Raw genomic sequence first — 18580 nt, forward strand, 5'->3', positions numbered from 1 at the left:
AACCGACGGACCTGGAATGAATGTGTATGTGTGACGAACCATGCCATTGCGATATTGAAGAAGGGGGCTAGCAAACTGAAAGGTATTAGTGATATAAGGAAAGTGACTGCTGGTACCTTGTACCAAACTTAGTTGTATGCAGAGTGTAAATGCCATTGCTGTGCTATGTTTATTAACTGCAATAAAAGGAGTAATAGAAAAAAAACTCTACGTTGCTATGAACGCTTGGCCATTGCAAGCCAGTTCTTCCTGTGGTAACTTTTCAGACACCACCTGCTTGAAAGTCAAATAGTCCGAAGAATCACGAGGCCTGTTTTCATACTGAAAATCAAGATCAAGCAAGCTTTTGCCCTTTTGCACAGCAAAAGGTTTCTGTCCCCTGTGAGCTAGCTTTAGAACACCTGCATTATCTTTTGACATGTGACCACCCCAGTCTAACTCACCCAAAGTGGGTCATGCCCAGCAGCTTCTAGGCACTTGGAGCCACAAGTGATAGCAGAAGAGTCTCGCTCCCTGCCTCACTAGGTAAGTAAAAAACGATACTAGTTAGTTGCAGTAGTTCACTGGATGCTTGAGAATCGCCCACTTATCCTACAGTTCTCATATCTCTGGACAGTGCCAGACTAGAGACGAGCTCAGCAACCCTTTCTTTCCTGCTGAATCTGCCAAGCATGCTTCCTTGCCGGGTTTGTTCGTCCAGTCGTGCTGGTCACTAATTACATGACAGGTCATTTCGCTGTTTGTACCAGCACACCGTGGCTCATTCTGGGTTATAATTGATGTCCTTCAGCGTCAAATTGGTTTCGCTTCCCTCAGCCCAGTGCCTGTCCCAAGGAGCACCTGCAGATCAAGTTCACTTCACGGGACGTGAATCGCAGATCCGACAGGGATAGCCCGGCACTTCCCAAGCAATTTAACATTCTCTAGAACTTTCCTCATTTTTAGATTTTCTAATTTCAAATGTCTTGTGCAAGGAACGTTTTTATTAGCTTTTATACACTAAGAGAAACAGCATCATTGATGTCGAATTCAAAAAGCTAAAAGACATATTTAAAGCCTATTCTTGCATGCAGTGTGGGATGTTTTCAAAGTAAATGAACGTCTTCCGTGCTCATGATGAGACCAGCTCGTCATGAGTCGAGCTGGTCTCGTCATAACGGCTCCGCGCCGCCATGCGCTATTGATTCCCCGCCTGTGCGGGCAAATTAATCAGTGGGCGGGGTCGTGACGAGACCAGCTCGTCATGAGCACAGCTCCACTGTGACTCATGACGAGCTGGTCTCGTCACGAGAACCGCGGTGCCACGCTCACCCCCCCTGGCCCCCGCACCGTGGGGGAATTACCCGCGCAGGGAAGGGGTTAAGGCGATTCCAATGTTGTTAACTGCTCTGCCCTCATATTCACACACATTTCTAGTCCACACTTTATATATTTCTAACACATCCTTAGAGTCACACATTAAGATCTTGTTAACTTTTCAAAACATGTTATTCAGGTCACATTTATTGAATTTTGCTAATTGTTTAATTATCCGTGAATACTCGGCGCATTTTGAAGTGCCCATCATTCTAGTGAGGCAGTCGTTGCTTTTGAAAGGGAATGAGCTTTGGAGGCCTACATCTGTTAGAGTGACATCACCACTGTGTGGAACATTTAGTGGGAGATTTATTTTCCTGGGTTAATTCACTGTGGTGACTAACTTTGCTTTCATACGCCTGTTCAATGGGGTTCTACCAGTTTTCATATGAGACGATACAACGGTTAGTACAGCAGGGCCATCTTTAGTAAACACGACAGACGTCCCAAACCAGTCACAGTCACTCCTGCCGTTTGCACGCGTTTCCGTCCGTTCCTTCACTTTGACCTTCAGAGCACTAGACAGAAATCACGTTGTGTCAACACTGCCTCGGGACTTTGTGATGTTTCTGTTCAGTTGAACGGACAGATTCCCCCGCTCCACACTAGTTCTAAATCAGGCGCTAGCATGTCGATCCTGGAGAAATCATCCCACCGCAGGGGAGCCCGTGGGCCCCTGCTGCCTGCAGGGGCCCAGTGGACTGGACAATCGCATGGGCAGCTACAGACAAGGCTGTTCCACGATGATGAAAGGGGGTGGTCTGAGCGAGACACCGGTGTTCCGGCCTCACCGCTGGCAGGCGTAGTGTGTGGCCAGCCCAAGGAACAGTTGTTGCAAGCTGCTGTAGAAATGCTCAGGTTGAAGTAGGGCAACGGTGAGGCATGTGGAGTCCTGGTGTCAGGGCTATCCCCCCAAAAGCATCTACTCTGGGGGTTGAGTTGCACGGCTGCTTGGCATGTGCTCTGCAGGTGGAGAGGTCCTCTTAAGAAAGAGGCCTCCCCTAAAAATCATAAACTCGACTCATACTGGAAGGAAGCTCTTTGCTTGAAGCAATAGCCAAGGCTTGGCAAGCAATCCATCTCTAAATGGACAAAGTTGGTGCAAGTGATCAGAGTTGTGGGCTGGCTAGACCATCCCGAGCAGGCTGCCTTGCCCGAGAGGTCTGCTTTGCATGCCTGCCTGCTCTCAGGAAGGAAGGCTCATGGAAAGGCTATGGGGGCAGGAGTGGTAGGCGGCTGGGGCAGGAGTGGTAGGCGGCTGGGGCAGGAGTGGTAGGCGGCTGGGGCAGGAGTGGTAGGCGGCTGGGGCAGGAGTGGTAGGCGGCTGGGGCAGGAGTGGTAGGCGGCTGGGGCAGGAGTGGTAGACGGCTGGGGCAGGAGTTGTAGACGGCTGGGGCAGGAGTGGTAGGCGGCTGGGGCAGGAGTGGTAGGCGGCTGGGGCAGGAGTTGTAGGCGGCTGGGGCAGGAGTTGTAGACGGCTGGGGCAGGAGTTGTAGACGGCTGGGGCAGGAGTGGTAGGCGGCTGGGGCAGGAGTTGTAGGCGGCTGGGGCAGGAGTTGTAGACGGCTGGGGCAGGAGTGGTAGGCGGCCGGGGGAGGAGTGGTAGGCGGCTGGGGCAGGAGTTGTAGGCGGCTGGGGCAGGAGTTGTAGACGGCTGGGGCAGGAGTGGTAGGCTGCTGGGGCAGGAGTTGTAGGCGGCTGGGGCAGGAGTTGTAGACGGCTGGGGCAGGAGTGGTAGGCGGCCGGGGCAGGAGTAGTAGGCGGCTGGGGCAGGAGTTGTAGGCGGCTGGGGCAGGAGTTGTAGACGGCTGGGGCAGGAGTGGTAGGCTGCTGGGGCAGGAGTTGTAAACGGCTGGGGCAGGAGTGGTAGGCAGCTGGGGCAGGAATGGTAGGCGGCTGGGGCAGGAGTGGTAGGCGGCTGGGGCAGGAGTGGTAGGCAGCTGGGGCAGGAATGGTAGGCGGCTGGGGCAGGAGTGGTAGGCGGCTGGGGCAGGAGTGGTAGGCTGCTGGGGCAGGAGTTGTAGGCGGCTGGGGCAGGAGTTGTAGACGGCTGGGGCAGGAGTTGTAGACGGCTGGGGCAGGAGTAGTAGGTGGCTGGGGCAGGAGTGGTAGGCGGCTGGGGCAGGAGTTGTAGACGGCTGGGGCAGGAGTTGTAGGCGGCTGGGGCAGGAGTGGTAGGCGGCTGGGGCAGGAGTTGTAGACGGCTGGGGCAGGAGTGGTAGACGGTTGGGGCAGGAGTTGTAGACGGCTGGGGCAGGAGTTGTAGACGGCTGGGGCAGGAGTGGTAGGCGGCCGGGGCAGGAGTGGTAGGCGGCTGGGGCAGGAGTTGTAGACGGCTGGGGCAGGAGTGGTAGGCTGCTGGGGCAGGAGTTGTAAACGGCTGGGGCAGGAGTGGTAGGCGGCTGGGGCAGGAGTGGTAGGCGGCTGGGGCAGGAGTGGTAGGCAGCTGGGGCAGGAATGGTAGGCGGCTGGGGCAGGAGTGGTAGGCGGCTGGGGCAGGAGTGGTAGGCTGCTGGGGCAGGAGTTGTAGGCGGCTGGGGCAGGAGTTGTAGACGGCTGGGGCAGGAGTTGTAGACGGCTGGGGCAGGAGTAGTAGGTGGCTGGGGCAGGAGTTGTAGACGGCTGGGGCAGGAGTTGTAGACGGCTGGGGCAGGAGTTGTAGGCGGCTGGGGCAGGAGTGGTAGGCGGCTGGGGCAGGAGTTGTAGACGGCTGGGGCAGGAGTGGTAGACGGTTGGGGCAGGAGTTGTAGACGGCTGGGGCAGGAGTTGTAGGCGGCTGGGGCAGGAGTTGTAGGCGGCTGGGGCAGGAGTGGTAGACGGTTGGGGCAGGAGTGGTAGGCGGCTGGGGCAGGAGTGGTAGGCGGCTGGGGCAGGAGTTGTAGGTGGCTGGGGCAGGAGTGGTAGGCGGCTGGGGCAGGAGTTGTAGACAGCTGGGGCAGGAGTTTTAGGCGGCTGGGGCAGGAGTTGTAGACGGCTGGGGCAGGAGTGGTAGGCGGCTGGGGCAGGAGTGGTAGGCGGCTGGGGCAGGAGTGGTAGACGGTTGGGGCAGGAGTGGTAGGCGGCTGGGGCAGGAGTTGTAGGCGGCTGGGGCAGGAGTTGTAGACGGCTGGGGCAGGAGTTGTAGGCGGCTGGGGCAGGAGTTGTAGGCGGCTGGGGCAGGAGTGGTAGGCGGCTGGGGCAGGAGTTGGAGACGGCTGGGGCAGGAGTGGTAGACGGTTGGGGCAGGAGTTGTAGGCGGCTGGGGCAGGAGTGGTAGACGGTTGGGGCAGGAGTTGTAGGCGGCTGGGGCAGGAGTGGTTGACGGCTGGGGAAGGAGTGGTAGGCGGCTGGGGCAGGAGTGGTAGGCGGCTGGGGCAGGAGTTGTAGACGGCTGGGGCAGGAGTGGTAGGCGGCTGGGGCAGGAGTTGTAGACGGCTGGGGCAGGAGTGGTAGGCGGCTGGGGCAGGAGTGGTAGGCGGCTGGGGCAGGAGTTGTAGACGGCTGGGGCAGGAGTGGTAGGCGGCTGGGGCAGGAGTGGTAGGCGGCTGGGGATCCAGTACCTGAGGGGCTGGGTGGATAGTCAGCCAGAGACCTCGTAGTGCCTGGCGAGAATGGTCAATGACAAACAGGCCCTCTGAAGCCTGTCCCTACTCATTTAGGGGAAAGCCTCTAGCCTTTCTTATAATCAATGCACCTTGTGTAACATAGGGGGTGTTGAAGCAAGTGTAGGCATCGTCCTGGCGCCCTGACTGGGCTTGAGCTTCAAGTAAGCTCTCATCGGACTTTACAACTATTTGGTGGCATCATGCATTCCTATGGCACGCTGCAGAAGGCTGAGTAAGAGGGCGGACAGCTGGTCACTCCATGCCTCCTCTTTGCCTTTGAAGGACACTGTGCAAGCAAAGAGGGACACCTCAGTCCCAACCAGGACCAGGGGGCCTCACAGATCTCCGATCAGGCCGCATTCAGAGCATTCTGCCCTGCCCGAGTAGGAGAAGCCCCTGAGCCTGGGGAATCTATCCCAGGACACTTTGGGACATGGTAGGCCAGCACATGGACCCATGGCACACTTCTGTATGTGTCAATGCTGGGAGTTCCCCTGCATTGCTGGCCTTGTCCTGTGTGTGAGATGTGAGTTCATATGTGTCACAGGCCTTCTCCTCTGTGTATCCTAGGGTGGGGGCTTCTGTATGTTGCTGGCCTTCTACTGTGTGTGTGCCTTGTGCCATGAGTATCCCTGGCCTTCTCCTGTGTGTCTCCTGGGGGCTCCCTTGCACCAATGCCTTCTCCTGTGTGTGTCCGGGGGGCTCCTGTGTTTCCTTGGCTTCTCCTGTGCGTTTCCTGGGGGCTCCATTGAATGAAGGCCTCTTCCTGTGTGTGTCCTGGGGGCTCCATTGCATGAAGGCCTCTTCCTGTGTGTGTCCTGGGGGCTCCATTGCATGAAGGCCTCTTCCTGTGTGTGTCCTGGGGGCTCCATTGCATGAAGGCGTCTTCCTGTGTGTGTCCTGGGGGTCCTCGTGTCTCATTAGCCTTCTCCTGTGTGTGTCCTTGTGTGTCCTTGGGGCTTCCTTGCTTGAGGGTCTCTTCCTGTGTGTGTCCTGGGGGCTCCTGTGTGTCGTTGTCTTCTCCTATGTGTGTGGCCTGGGGGTTCTCGTGTGTTGCTGGCCCTCTTCTATGTATGCCCCCTGGAGCTCACATGCGCTGCTGACCTTCTCATGTGTGTGTGTGTGTGTGTGTGTGTACCGTGTGTTCTGTGTGTGTAGCACATGTGTATACTGTGACACAGTGTTCCTTTGCTCTATGCTCTATTGTGTGGCGTTAATTAACACTGTGTTCTGTTACATTACGTTATATTGCGTGGTAGTAAGTTACAGTGGGACCCTGTGTTCTGTAACAGTCCGTTACACTGCGTAATGGTAAGATACACTGTGGCACTGTGTTCCGTAACAGTACATCATATTGTGTGGTGTTAAGTTACAATGTTACACTCTTCCACTACTGTATGTTATATTGCGTGGCAGTAAGTTACACTGGAACTGTGTTCCACTACAGTTTGTTCTATTGTGAGATGGTAAGTTGTACTGTGACACTGTGTTCCGTTATAGTACATTGTATTGTGTGGTGCTAAAAATGTAGCTGGGATCTCGGGGCATCCCAGCGCTGTGGAGCCCTTCCTGGCTTTCCTGTGAGATGCCCCTCCTGGGTGCCCCCAAGGTGAAGCCAGGCATCCCCGGCGCTGCTGGGGCGTTGTGGAGATAAAGCAAGCTATTGCCCAGAGTCACAGAGTGGGACCCATGATTAGACTAGGCACGAGGCGAGAATTATCGGGTCCGCTGACATTGAGCCCAAGACCCTGCCGCGTCGGGAATTGAACCCTGGTCCCGGGCCAGATTTCTGCTTCTAACCAGTGAGCCACACTGTGACACTGTGTTCCGTTATAGTACATTGTATTGTGTGGTGGTAAGTTACACTGTGACACTGTGTTCCGTTACAGTACGTTATGTTGTGCGGCTTTACGCATGCACGCCAAACCTCCCGATTTAGACGGGAGAGTCCCGATTTCAAGGCTAGTCTCCCGCCTCCTGATTCCTGGACGCAAACGCCAGATTCCTTGGCGGCTTCAGATGGCCGCGGCTGGGCTTGTGTGACTCCGAGTATGCACTGCCTGTAACCTGCTTCTGCAGCTGAGTGCACAACATTTGTGTCGCACTTTCTCTGCCTGCTCCTGACAGGTATTGAAAAAACCTATATTTGAATTTCTGATATCTGTTCCTGTGGCAGCATACTTGCAAGTCCCATACGTGACAATGGACCTGATGCGGCCGCAATAGAAGTCAATGGGAGAAAGACATTCTCCTGATTAGGTTTTAAGAATCTCTCACTTTCCTCTTCCAAAATGTTGGAATGTATGCTTTAATTTACACTGACGCTATATTCTGTTACAATGCATTATATTGTACATTTATATAGCGCTTACTATCCCTGAAAAGGCATCCATAGGCTTTTTAGGTCTTGCGACCTGCGTTGCACTGCGAAGCAGTGCGGCGCAGCGCAAGGCATTTTGTAATGGAAAAACAGGGTTTTAGAACTGACCTAGGAATCGCACATGCTCATGCGTGTGCGATTCCTTTTGTGCTACCCCATTGGCCTCTGCGTGCATCTTTTTATAAAAGACTGCATGCAATTGGCCAAAGGCGGGTGCGTTGTTCCGCCCACGGCCTAATGGTGTCTATTACGCGCTTGGTGCGCGTAATAGACACCAATAGGCCGTCACGTGGTTTGGGCAAGCACGTCTCCTGTGGCGCGCGCACACCACTCGAGGGATTGTTCATTTTTTTTTTTTTTATCCATTTCACAGGGCAAAGCAACTAAACACTGACATCTTGTTCTTTCTGCATTTCCCTATCTTTTTCTCTATATCTTTCTCGTTGTGTGTATATAGTTTGTAATTGTTCGACTGTTGCTCGCTACATTGCCCAGTCGCCCGACTGTGCCCACGCTGTTATCTTCACTCGCGGGAGTGTCTCTGTCGTCATTTCACTTCCTCTTGATGGGCTTAACATGCACTTTAAATACGTTTTATTGGGAAATGATTAAGAGGAAATTCTTTTTAATATAGTCATTATTTACAGAAGCAATATTTATTCATCAGAAATAATCTTGATTATATAATATTGTTGGAAAAGATAGTGTAAGGCGTTCTTTTCAAACAGAAAGAACGTTTAATATTAACAATAGCGACGAATATGTTAGGTGAACATTAATAATAAAATCATAATAATAGTATATATAAAAAAATACCCTCATCGATAACAATAATAAAAGCTAGTGTTTGGTGACAAAGTGTACAATTATCCTGTATGGAAGGAATGTTTTACCGAAGGTACAGTGCATAAAAAGCTCACCCCTGATGCGTGACATGCGCTCGAGCTGTGAGGTGCTGGCCGCAGCCCTCTGTGCACACGACGTCCCCTGCTGACCACTGCGCGTAACCCCACCCGGGACCCGTACATCCATAGGGTGCCCCTACCTAGGCAGCGTACAGATGGAAGACAGCGCTTAGAAATACGATGGTCACATGGCAAACAGCGTTTTTAGGTCGAGGTACTAGCGAGATCATATGTTTCTTAGAGGGGCTCTTTATCCCGCCTCTAATTTTGTCTCTCTCCCATTGGCTGGCTTCCTAAATGGAGGCCAGCCATTGGAAGAGAGAGCCGTCACTCCAAATAGGCTCTGTCCTTTTCGGATTTGGAGGTGTGTTCGGTGTTCTTCTTTCCACTTTTTAGCCACACCCACCAAACACGCCCCCAAATCCCAAAAATGTCCCTGGTTTCTCCGAGGCATTTCTGCCTTGCCTCGGACAACATGGTCGTCGTGCTCCCCCTCCCTCCCTCCAGTCACTCGTTATTTCAGCACGGGCTGTTTTTCGGGGAGCCTTGCGGTCTCGCGGGCTCAGTGCAGTTTCCAGAGCAGGGGTAATATATATGCGGCATGTCTTTGTAAAAGTGCGTAGCGCGAACTTTACCCAAAGGTGTCAGAGCGCTTCACAATAGGGACAGGGCTGATACATGAGACCAATCAAGTGAGCAAAGTCCAAAACAAACGTTACATTAAAGAAGCAAAATGACAATCGTGAGCCAACAAATACAAGAGGTAGGAAACGGTGCATTACAAAAGTGACAATCGAAAGACCGACCACCGCATAGTGTGCTGGAGTGCGGCCCACGTCCTGCCTAGCTGCCGCACGCCCCGCATCGTTCCCATGCCCACCCCGCACGCACGGGCTCCCACTCCGCACCCCGAGCATCCCCTCGCCCCTAACCCAGGACTCAGTTGGCACCTCTGTGCCAAGTGGTGCTAACACGCGACCATCGCCCGCCTTGTCCGTACTTCGGAAACAAAATACTCCCCCGACAGCCTCTGACAGCACCTCACATCCCCTGCCATCTTCCGAGCCTAGCTTTCCCCACAACAGTTCTTTTAGGCCGCGAATGATGCCCTGTTCCCCCCAAGACCACCACCAGTCCCCATCCACCAGACCGGCAACCTTCCATCAATGCATCGTGTACGTGTGTTTTGTCCTAGGCCAATTTAAACTGCTGGCCCTGCATAACGAAAGTCATTTTGAAATATGGAGCCACAAATAGCGTATTTAGAAAAACCATGGTGTTAACCCCAGTGGAGCGAAAACTTTCATTGGCTCGGCGCACCATATGCGGACTTTCTATTCTATTTGCGATACCAGCCATCCCAAGCCTCGCTTTCCGTGCAGCATTTCTTTTAGGCCGCCAAAGATGCCCCATGCCCCCCCCACGACCACAAACCCGTCCTCGTCCATCAGACCAGCAATCTCCTCCCGCTACCCGCCGTAGCTCCCTGCCTCCCCCACACCCACCCCCCGCCTCAAATTGGTGCCTGCCTCACTCGGTCACTCTTTAGGAAACATGTGTCACGCTCCCTTGCGAGCCCCCCCCTCCCCCCACCCCGCCTTCGGCCGAAGCCAGCGTTGAAGCACCATTGTGCAGCTCCGCGATGACCCGAGCGCTTAACCCCCTCCCACCGTCCTGGGCAAGCAATCCAAGGATACCAGCGCCCCCCTCCCATCTTTGAAGCCCCTTTCTGCCGTGCAACGATTGTCCTGAAGTAGTCCATGCAGACCTACAAGAGCTGTATAGAGGGACAGTGTTTCCGGATAGGATTCAAGGAGTGCCTGAAAGTTTTAGTGCCGCTTTGTTGAGCTGTCATGTGGAGGCCGGACTTGTATTTATTTTGTGTCTGTAGACATCACGGGATTGAGCTCTGATCTCATTTGTCTAATTATGAGATTTATACTGTTGTGAGTGCGCCAGACTGAAATGCACTGCTATCGTGAATTATCGACTGCTAAATGGTCGAAAGAAGAATTCGGACAGCAATGGATTTTAACCACTTTTTAAAAGGCTTGGCTTTGGTGGAGCTCTAAAAATAGATTTCAGTGAAATAAGAAATAGGATGTTTCTGATTCTTACTGTCTGAGTCTAGTGAGCCGATGGTAATGCAGTGTAGATCAGTTACCTAACACACTTTGAGTTTGTGAATATATAAGTTAAGAACTACTGCTTATCTTGTATTTCTTGTTTATCGCAGAAACAACCCAGATGCAGTGCTTCAGACATGCATGAAAGCCTGCTGCTTCCTGCTGCTAGTGCTTTTTAGGCCGAGGGGGTGTTAATGCAGAAGTCAGTCATTTAATTAACTGGGAATAGTCACCGGCTCCCAAACCTGTTGGGGCTGAGGAAATGGAAAGTTATGGCCAGGCAGGGCGATTATAAGATTAAATGATTAACTCAACAACTTTCGCAGTAGGTTCTGCAAGCAATAATTGACACGAAGTGTGCGCAATCCGGGATGCTCTATCAGTAACCTACACCAGAATCATCCTAAACGGAAACAATTTGAGAGTTTAGTGTGATATTCAACGTCGACATTTTATAAACACGATGCTGAAAGTTGTTGCCCTGTAGCCCAGTGCTTGCAAAAGTGAACGGGCAAAGCCTGCCTGCAGGAGTATAGATGGATAACAGCCCTTCTGCATACAGGTAAACTTGACATTGTACCAGTAAACCTCCTAAAGTTGTGACAGCATGTAGCAGATAGAACAGATTTGCAACAAGAAAGGAAAGTAAGCCAATGGGTCTCGTGGCTCGCCTCTTTGACTTTGGCAATAGGGATCACTTTCCTTTGCCAATCAAGACAAAGCCTCTGTTCCCTGCTTGTCATCCCGGTTTTTCTGTGCCTATGTGTGCGTGGCTCTGTCTGTCTGTGTGTGCGTGGCTCTGTCTGTCTGTGTGTGCGTGGCTCTGTCTGTCTGTGTGTGCGTGGCTCTGTTCAGATTCAGAGTGCAGAGTGTGAGTGCAGAGTGCTGATTCAGAGTGCAGATTCAGAGTGCAATGCCATTTATTTAACGATTAAGCTATTGGCAATGTAAATAACAATGCTATTTATTTATGATTTATAAAAAAAAAGTCATGAGCAATGCCAATAGCTCTACCTTTAATAATGCCGAGACCATTGCATTGTAAATGCTTGTTTCCCTTTCACAAGGTGGCAGACACCTGAAACAGGCAGGTAGCTATAGAGGCAGAGTGAGAGAGAGAGGCTAGATAGAACGACAGAGAGATTCTTTTTGAACCCTGTAGTACAACGGAAAGATTGCCCTGCAGCATGGCGGAAAGTAAAAAGAAAAGAAAAGAAAATCCCCATGAGCAGTCGGCTCTGGCTGCATCAGAGACTTTCTTTTTTTGGGCTAAAAACACTGACAACCTCCTTAGATCTTATGATACCAATTAGCTTTGCCAATGCTTGTATGACTTTGTATAAGGAGCCAGTGCTTTCATTGGAGCCAGCAGTTGTTTGTGCTCGGCACCGGCTCCTGTGACCGTCGGCACCGGCTCCTGTGACCGTCGGCACCGGCTCCTGTGACCGTCGGCACCGGCTCCTGTGACAGTCGGCACCGGCTCCTGTGACAGTCGGTACCGGCTCCTGTGACCGTCGGCACCGGCTCCTGTGACCGTCGGCACCGGCTCCTGTGACAGTCGGCACCGGCTCCTGTGACCGTCGGCACCGGCTCCTGTGACTGTCGGCACCGGCTCCTGTGACCGTCGGCACCGGCTCCTGTGACCGTCGCACCGGCTCCTGTTGCACCGGCTCCTGTGACCGTCGCACCGGCTCCTGTGACCGTCGGCACCGGCTCCTGTGAGCGTCGGCACCGGCTCCTGTGACAGTCGGCACCGGCTCCTGTGACCGTCGGCACCGGCTCCTGTGACCGTCGGCACCGGCTCCTGTGACCGTCGGCACCGGCTCCTGTGACAGTCGGCATCGGCTCCTGTGACAGTCGGCACCGGCTCCTGTGACAGTCGGCACCGGCTCCTGTGACAGTCGGCACCGGCTCCTGTGACCGTCGGCACCGGCTCCTGTGACCGTCGGCACCGGCTCCTGTGACCGTCGGCACCGGCTCCTGTGACCGTCGGCACCGGCTCCTGTGACCGTCGGCACCGGCTCCTGTGACAGTCGGCACCGGCTCCTGTGACCGTCGGCACCGGCTCCTGTGACCGTCGGCACCGGCTCCTGTGACAGTCGGCACCGGCTCCTGTGACAGTCGGCACCGGCTCCTGTGACAGTCGGCACCGGCTCCTGTGACAGTCGGCATCGGCTCCTGTGACCGTCGGCACCGGCTCCTGTGACCGTCGCACATGTGGCGCTGCCTGAGGTCTGCACAGTCGCGTTTATTAGGTCAAATGACATTGAACATGAATAACACCAGCCTCTCCCACTGTCAGAGGTGGGCGTGGTCTGAGCCCCCCCTCGCCACAAAGTGTCTGAGGCTGAAGGGTTCTGACAACAAAAAACAACCTCTCCCTCAGCACAAGAGGTGCTCGTCAGACCCGCAGAACTCCAGGACATTGACTCATGGTGTCTGCTCCTTCTGAGACCCCGGGCCGGGCTGCGGCTCCATCCATGTCTGGGTGGGGGGCCGAGCGAGGGGGGTTGGCGGCTCTTTCTGCCCCTGAGCATCTAAACTTACTTCCAGGGAGTGAACTTTATGGTGTGTGTTGTGCCGTGAAATCCGTGCAGCCTCCGTGTTACTGTTGTGTCTGTGTTTTGCATCATTTTTGTGGTTCGCACTTTCTTACTTTTCCACTCCCTGCTGTGTTTACTTGTCTGCGGGTTCATAGGGTGTGAAAGACGCACACAGCCCTGCTGGTTTTGTCCGACGCTCTTGTCTGTAATTGTCCCTGCAGGGGAGTTTTTGGGGTGCTTTTGGCTGCTTCACGCCCACAGGGGAGGCCTAGTGTTGCATCCACAGCCTGTTCTAGTGCAGGAAACAAGAGCAGCCCCGCACCAGGCCTTCAAAACTCAACAGGAGTGCCTTTCTGCCTTTTTAGAGGGGTTCTTTTCCTGAGCAGGCGGCACCCCTTCCCTCGAAGTGTTTCACTTGTAGAGGGATCCGTGTGTCTGTCAGTGTAAAATGTGTGTTGCTCCTGCCCAATAGGCAGTTTTCAGGTTTCGCTGGGGAACGGAGCGTAAGCTCCGCCTCCAGAGAAATCTGTAGTTTCTAGTATGGGTGCCTTGAATACGCCCCTCTGTTTCATTGGCTAGCTCCATAAATGGAGGCTAGCCATTGGAACAGAGAGGCGTCCGTCATGGCCGGACCAGATTCGGGGGCGTTCTCGAGAATTTTTGGCTTTTGGCTACGTCATGCTACGTCAGCCAAAAGCCGGGAACGCCCCCGAATCTGGTCCGGCTGGGCCGTGCTTACTGCTGTCCTGCCTTCCTCCGTGTCCCTCCTCCCGCCGTCCCCCCTCCCGCTCTCCCCCCTCCCGCTCTCCGTGTGTTCCTCCGTGTCCCCCCTCCCGCCGTCCCCCCTCCCCGTAAAGCGGTGCTTAGTTTGTGTGAAACGTTAGCATATCTGGACAGTGGATCCGCGGGGGTCTCACGGTACTACGTTTTCATTTTTTAACTCGGGTCGGAGGGAACTGTTAACCCATCACCCTCTTCAATACTGCAGGAGCGATCTGATTTGCTAGCCACAACTCTGAACTAAAGTTACCCATGTCTGCTCTTGTAGGACTCTGATCTGTATCTTGAACTCGTTTTGAAAATCGAGTATAAGGGGGCAGGGACATCCTAATCCTGTGGTTCCCAAAGTGTGCGCCGCGGCGCCCCGGTGCGCCGTGATGAGAAGCCAGGGGCGCCGCGCCGCCGCCCAGGATGTGGCTCCTTTGTGCTGAACGTGATCCCAGCCCTCGCCCTCTGAATTTAAATGGCTCAATTAAGAGCTCGTGCGGTTACGGCGGACGAAATGGCTAAAACTGTAGCTGCCTAAAGGAAGAGATAGATAAGGCGCCGGCCGGGTTTTGCTTAAACTAATGCAAGTGAGTTTTAAACCTCTGCAGGGAAAAAAAACTGAAATAAAGAGCCCTGGTGCATTTGCAAGAGTAGGTGCTTTATTTATGAAACATATGCCAAAAAAGACAAAGTTCCACTGTGATGCATGACCCAGCAACCCTGGTCAGTTCCTAATCAGTTTTTACTGACCGCATGGAGAGCAGAGTCATGCTTCTGCTCGAAGTTGAAATTAGATGAAGACCAGCACGCTGGTTAGGATACCAGCATGAGGATGAAAACTTTGAGAGTATATTACTATTTATATAAACACATAAATGCTATAGGAAAAAATACATGTAGCAATTTTTAAACGGCATGTTAGCCTGAAAATCAAAATGCATCTGATGCTATAACTCACTCCTGGCGCTTCAAAAGAAAACTGCATTACTAACTGGTGTATGTTGCTCGTCTTCATTTTATTTAATTACGCAGTGTATTTAAAACATACTGTATTTTTCAATCCGCAATCTGTAGAATCAGTCTTCTAATTCTATACCAACAATTGCACAACTTTACTGCTCTACCATGTGTTACTGCTTACAAAGTACATTTTCCCAAAAGGAAGAGGGAAAACATCCTTGGCAAAGAAAGTGTAACCATTCTATTCACAGCAGGAGAGTATATAATAAAGGCTTCCTCTGCAGTTCTTCTTTGCTGCAGCAGACAAGGTAAGCATCCCTCTTGCCAGCTTTCTAATTTTACTTGCAGACTTTTGTATCTGTTCATAATTGTCTTGTTCGTGATGGTGATTAGTAATTAAATTAGCTCTGTGCAACGTTTAGGCCTTTCACTAATTGTTTTCAAATGTTTTTACTTTAGCGAGACTTTCCATCAATTTATGTGATATATTGTTATACGTTTGTTTTGCTTTTTAAATATGCGTAAAACAATGTTCCGCAAATAAACTCGAGAGCACGTCTCTCCTTTTTACGCACAATGTGACGTTTTCCACAAACAAATTGAGATGAGTGCGTCATATCGAAGCTAAGAATCTAAACGTCGATTTTGAGTTAATAAGCACTATGTGTGTCTTATTTACAAGCCCATTGTTTACAAGCTCCTTGCGCCGCTGTGCGTCACTTTGTGGCGGTGGTTCCCAAAGTGTGCGCCGCTGCACCCCAGTACGCCGGTAAAAAAATGGTGGGGAGCCACGGCCAACTGCCAAGTAGGTCAAGGGAGCCACGGGTCAAAAAAGTTTGGGAACCACTGTCCTAATCACTCGTTCTGAGGACCCTAAGAAGGAAGTGCTGCCCAAAAGGTCAAAGTTCAAATACGAACATTTGAGTATTGCAGTCCTGTAGCGAGGGCCCTCCTGTCTGCCCTTCAAGCTTCCTTGTTCCACAGTATCATGGGGTGGCAGCTTGTAAGGTCGCTAACGCAGGACAGTAGTAGTTTCAGGTGAAACAAAAAAATACAAAAAATAAGCAAATATGGGTTGGGCGTGTAGGAGAGTAGGGTCTGCAATCCTATGATCACCCAGATTTTTTGCTTTTGTTTCACTGGTTTACGACTTTCTCTGGCTGTGGGCCTGCCAATCAGACCCACAGCCTGGCTGTTCTCTCTCTAAATTATCACATGTACCCTAGGTGCATTTACCAATTGGTACTGGGCCACCTTATCAGACCCTGTAACTCAGGACATAGGTGTACCCAGGGCCTACCAGGGGCTGAAGCATGTATTATGCCACCCCTGGCTGGCCTCCTAAATTTGACACAACTAGCTGCATGACAGCTGGGGCAAAGTCGTGTAATCACCCTTTGCTGTAGATATAGTATACCTATATCTAACCCTAAAATGGACACACAGATTCCTATCAGTCACTCCTATGTCAGGCCTTGACAATCCTGAAGGCAGAGTGCTTGGAATCATGTGAGATGGTGCTCTGGCATGAGCTGAGCCTGTCTGCAGCTTGCGGAACCAAGTCCTAATAGCTGTTCCATGATATCGCATACCATATACTCTTAAGTGCATTATAATCCTCGCAGTTAAATGCTATCTTTGGTATTGCTTTATCAAACCATGTCGAGTAAGGTGTCATACGAATTGGAATACTAACCCCTCGCCAATTCTGGCGACGGGTTTAGCATTCCACCCTTCTAGAGGGACACGACATGTATGTAACTGTGAACCCCGGTTAAAGTTAAACGAAGCCTCAGCTCCACAAAATGGATGCTGCCACCACAGACACGAGTCTGACCCCCTGCAGCTGGGAGTCCTTCCAGCGAGGGGAGCCTGGACAAAGGGTTTCCTGTCAGGGGCGGTGCTAGCACCGTCCCAGACATGGTTTTGTGTATCCTGGGTAGGCAGGGCTTTTCAGGAAGGTGACTGCTGAGTGGCACCCCGGTGCTCACTACGCATAGGCCAGTCAGAACCAGTTCCAGGGGCACACCAGCCCCTGGCCTGGGGAAAGTCCGGCATGGGAGAGGGGTGTAACCACCCCCCTCCTAGTCCCACCCATAGGCAGGACCTAGTCACCGGGTCAGCCCCCTTTTTTAGTATAAAGATGGGAGCGGGCCCCCTGTTCAAATTAGATCATCTTTGGAATCAAGACACAACTTTCTGCGAAAGACATCAAGATTTCCTTCTTCAAGATTCTCCCTTGTGGCTAAGGAGTAGTCACCCTGCATCAAGCGGGCACCATCCTAAGAACACTGCGGTCTGCTGCAAGTCCTTCTTCACGAATCCGACGACCCAGCTCGACGAGACCCGGCTTCCCTGGCACCTCTGACCTCTACTCACCTCTACAGCAAAGCTGAGAACTGTGAGTGCGACGAGACCTCGAGGGACCGACGATCGCCAAGACTGCACGACTTCTTTGCAACAAGCTCACCGTGTACTCCACTGGTGAGTGCTTTGGGGTCCGAGAAGCCCCAACCCTGAGCAGCTCCAGCACCGAAGATCAGCTCTCCAGCATCTCCACGATCTGCGTGGGGCCCTTCTGCTTTTGCATGCTCACCGCGCTTTGTGGCTACTAGCCGGCTGGTTTGTGGCCTTCTTCACGACGCCCGACGACATCACTGCTGCTGGTCTGGTTGCTCCAGACTGGCCCTTGCTTCCTTCTTCAAGAGAGGCACCCCGGACCCTCCTGGTCCACTCCAGACGTCACAGAGACGTGGATGACAAGCACATCCGCCCCTAGTGTCGAACTTGCCGTCCCCAGAGACTTTAAGATTGTCAGGGTGGATAGACCTCTAGGTAGAGGGGGCGGACTAGCTGCTATTCTTAAAGAGGGGTGGCGCTTCACCACTGAGCCGCCTGTGGCGGATGTGGGGGATCACTGAAATAATATCGACTGACAAAATATCGACTTGCCAAAATATCGTGGACAAAATATCGACAGTCAAAATATCGAGTTTGTATCTACAAACAGGTAAGTACAAAAATATCGAGTACAAAATATCGTTAACAAAAATATAGATGTAAAAAATATCGACTTTATTAAAAACAGTGTTAAATTAAATTAATATTAAATTTTAATTACTAAAATATACTTAAAACGACTTAAATTAAATTATAATAATAAAATAATAAATGAAAATAATAAAAATAATTTTTTAAAATCTTATTTGTTGACCCTGAACCCTAAAAATACCCCTTTACCCAAAACCCCAAAACTGACCCTGAACCCTAAAAATACCCCTTTACCCATGACCTGAAAACTGACCATGAACCCTAAAAATACCCCTTTACCCATGAACTGAAAACTGACCCTGAACCCTAAAAATACCCCTTTACCCATGACCTGAAAACTGACCCTGAACCCTAAAAATACCCCTTTACCCATGACCTGAAAACTGACCCTGAACCCTAAAAATACCCCTTTACCCATGACCTGAAAACTGACCCTGAACCCTAAAAATACCCCTTTACCCATGACCTGAAAACTGACCCTGAACCCTAAAAATACCCCTTTACCCATGACCTGAAAACTGACCCTGAACCCTAAAAATACCCCTTTACCCATGACCTGAAAACTGACCCTGAACCCTAAAAATACCCCTTTACCCATGAACTGAAAACTGACCCTGAACCCTAAAAATACCCCTTTACCCATGAACTGAAAACTGACCCTGAACCCTAAAAATGCTCCTTTACCCAAAATTTATCAATATTATTTAATTACCAATTAATTATTAATTAACAATAACAATAAAGTAAATATATTACAACATTAGGTGTAATTATTTTAATAATTAATATTATTTTATCAAAATTAATTACTTAAAAATAACACAAGATTATATATATAAAAAAGTACTCTAATTAATGTAATTAACTAATTACAATTAATTAATTAACAATTATTTACTAATACAAA

At 51.4% G+C, this 18580-nt stretch overlaps 1 protein-coding gene across 2 annotated transcripts in view; it reads right to left on the reverse strand.

Moving 5' to 3' along the window:
* C1QTNF4 (C1q and TNF related 4) overlaps window positions 1-18580 on the reverse strand; it is a 140256-nt gene that overhangs the window by 15455 nt on the left and 106221 nt on the right. The gene's annotated exons all lie outside the window — the stretch shown is intronic.

Source organism: Lissotriton vulgaris, chromosome 2_2 (genome assembly GCF_964263255.1).
Source record: "Lissotriton vulgaris chromosome 2_2, aLisVul1.2, whole genome shotgun sequence".
NCBI lineage: Eukaryota > Metazoa > Chordata > Amphibia > Caudata > Salamandridae > Lissotriton > Lissotriton vulgaris.